This window comes from Nuphar pumila, chromosome 11, assembly GCF_984573655.1.
Source record: "Nuphar pumila chromosome 11, dmNupPumi1.hap1.1, whole genome shotgun sequence".
Taxonomy (NCBI): domain Eukaryota; kingdom Viridiplantae; phylum Streptophyta; class Magnoliopsida; order Nymphaeales; family Nymphaeaceae; genus Nuphar; species Nuphar pumila.
The window spans coordinates 90,820,839-90,824,250 of NC_143259.1; the positions used below are offsets into that span (position 1 = coordinate 90,820,839).

The following is a 3,412-nucleotide window of genomic DNA, read 5'->3' on the forward strand; positions in this document are numbered from 1 at the left end:
ATGAACTACGGAGAATCAAGTTTCACTTCAGCATTAGCATCAGTCTCTGTGAAGCTCAGTTCTGAGGTATATAATTTTCATTTGCATCTATACAAATGAAGCCATGTCTGCCATTTTTTATTTATTTATATATGCCATCCATATGTAATTTCTCTGCCTTTTCAAGTTTTAATCACGGCTCCATGTATGTTTTCATATTCACTTAAGACATGTCTGCGTTTTTTTTTTTTTTACAGTTCCATCATTAGTGCATTACATTAGATCTGTATCCCCATCATACTGATTGAAGTATCTCTAGTATAAATATTTGTATATGTACCTTTTATTTGCTAATATCTATACTACTTATTCCCTAACCCCTTTGTTGTCAAGAACCATTCACAGTAGGCGACCACCTTGATAACCAATGGTATGGATATGGTCAGAGAATGAGGTACAACAAACCTCTCTTTAACAGAACTTTGACACAATTGTTGAAGTGATTTGCAGAATTCAACTCGCAGAGATTTGTTTGCTATGGATCGCCCACTTCTTAGAGCTGCAAACGCTCTTACATTTGGTGTTGCAAAAGATTTTCTTGCAGATTCTAATCGGCTCATAGATGCTCATAATGGAATGCCAAGTAGTGGTGTCTCTGGAGGTTTCGTGTCCTTGGTTGATGGTTCCTATGAATACTACCATCACCTTCAGGATGACATAAATGACAATGGATGGGGTTGTGCTTACCGATCATTACAGGCTATCATTTCATGGTTTAAGTTGCGGCATTGCACATCTATAAATGTTCCTTCACAGAGGGATATTCAACAAGCTCTTGTAAGAATTGATGACAAGGACCCCTGTTTTAGTGGATCAAGTGAATGGATTGGTGCCATTAAGTTGAACTTTGTGCTTAATAAACTTTTTGGTGTAAGTTGCAAGATTATAAATGTGAGATCTGGTGCAGAGCTTCCTGAGAAATATAGAGAGCTAGCTTTGCATTTTGACATTCAAGGGACCCCAGTACCCATTTCCACAAGTTGGAACTCCATCCACTCACTTATCTGCTAACCCAGCACTTGTCACCCTTCATTGCCCCTGTACAAACCACTCCACAACATATAGGTTATGTGTAACCTCCTTCACTACATTATCCAGCACGTCTCCACATTACTGATGTCATCCTTCCCATTCACCAATCATCTCCATTATGCCAACAACCCAGTTTTACATATTTAAATATCACAATCCATGTGTAATTTCATTGGGGTGCCCATCTCTACCCCTGCCCATCACCCTGTGCATTTTCATTGCCTTTTCCCTTTACTGCTCAGCATCAAGTACCCACCTGTCATCACCTTCACAGCACGTACACATCCACCTTTCGCATTGCCGCACCCTTCTTCTTCATTTCCCATACTTATAGCATCTGTATCACTATCATTTCTGCACCTATTGATTTACTACTCTATTTTCACCATACTACCGTAATTGCACCTTGCTTCAGTCTAGCAGTACCCCTGCTTTCATTAACATCTACTATATAGTCTCAAAATCATTTTCTTTCATTGTTACCTGTATCCTGTCTATTCTCTACACAGGCCCATCTATAGCCATGCCCCCCAGTCCACCTATTATAGTTTCCCTGGCCACAACTTAATACCCATAGCCTCTGCATTCACACCTAAATCAGTACCTATACATGCCACCACTGCAACATATCATATTCACCGCTATTCATCACTTCTTACTGCAGCCACCCTGTTACATATATATATTTTCTGTGTTTGTAATAGATTCATACCAGCATTCATTTGCTTACCACTATTGCTTATGTTTTGCCAAACTACCCATAATATCATAGCTACATCCAACAAACTTTTTGCCACCTAGATTGATTACATCTTTGTTATTTTATCCAATCCCATACCTTCACACATGCACAACACCTACACTAAACATATGTGCATACTCCACCACTCATTAGATATAAATTTTTCCATTTAGAGGGTATAGGTGTATTCTAACTAGCTTAGAATATCATCCATATCTTCTAAATAAGCTTACTTTAGGTTCATTACTATTTCGGGATATTGCATTTAGGATGTTACACGTATATTCTAATACTCAACATGTGATCCCAATATAGAATTTGTCATTAAACTCACACTTTTTTTTAGTGTGTAAGATATGTGAATGAATATTTTGATTGTATCTTAGGTTTAAGATGATATTATGTGAATTGCTCCCTATATATATCATGTGTTAAATTTGGAATTTTACAGGGATTAGGTAGAAACTGCTTTAGTTTTAGGAGTTTGATCTTAATTCAATTCAAAATTTGTAATAGTTAGATCTTAATGGAAATTTACATTTTCTGTTCTAGATTGGAATGAATGAGCATTGTAAATGTCATAAATTGCTTATTTCCATACTTTTTACCTTCATTTTTCAAAATCTCACTATGGTGAAACACGAATGGCACATGCACCATTTCGTAAGAGGTAATTAATCCTAAGTTGATGATTTACATCAATGGCCATAGTCGGGATGTAAACAAGACTTAGTATTTTTATCTTTTATGAAATAACACTAGATCCACACTGGATCCTTTTCAAAATCCATCATATTTTCTTTAAATATTTTCCTCTTTTATCAGAGTTTAATTTAAAATTAAATCAATATATATACCAATGGCCATAGTCAAGGTATATTGAGAGTTAATTTCATTTTAAACTCTATAAAAGCACAAAAATATGTTTTATTCTTCACCTGAATTTAAATATAGATTATTATATAATACATTCAATGACCATAGTCAAGAATGTATTATATTTTCAATCTTATTTCAATTCATGTAAAGAATGAAATATGATTTTCAAAATCCAATTTCAAAATTCTTTAAATTCATTCATCATTTAGGATAGAATTGCATCATATTTTCAAAATTCTTTTTCATAAATTCAAGTGATTCTTTTCTTCATTTCTCAGATCAAATCCTATTCATAAATTCAAATTCAACTATATTTCTCAAAAAGATTCAAGAATTCAATTTCAAAGTCCAATTTGACTTTGAAACTTCAGAATCATCTTGTATTTCAAATTCCAAATTCTATCTCAAATTCAAAGTCCAATTTGACTTTGAAATTCCAAAATCATTTTTGTATTCAAACTTTAAATTTCCAATTTAAATTCAAAGTTCAAACTTTGAAGTTTCTGATTCATCTTCAAAGCCAAGTTTATCTCTTATCTTCAAATTCAATAATCAAAGTTTGAGATTGGTTCTGAATCTCAAAGCTTGACCTTTTCTAAATTTTAAATTCAATCTGGGTTTTTCAAAACCCAGATCCATTTTCAAAAAGTCCCATTTTGGACTTTCAAAATCCAAAATCCATTCTAGGATCCAGAATCCAATTTCACCTTGGTTCTCAGA

General features: G+C 33.9%; 1 pseudogene; it reads left to right on the plus strand.

The window, feature by feature from the left end:
- LOC149822484 (putative Ufm1-specific protease pseudogene) lies at positions 1–1,050 on the plus strand (annotated as a pseudogene).
- The last annotated feature ends 2,362 nt before the right edge of the window (positions 1,051–3,412 follow it).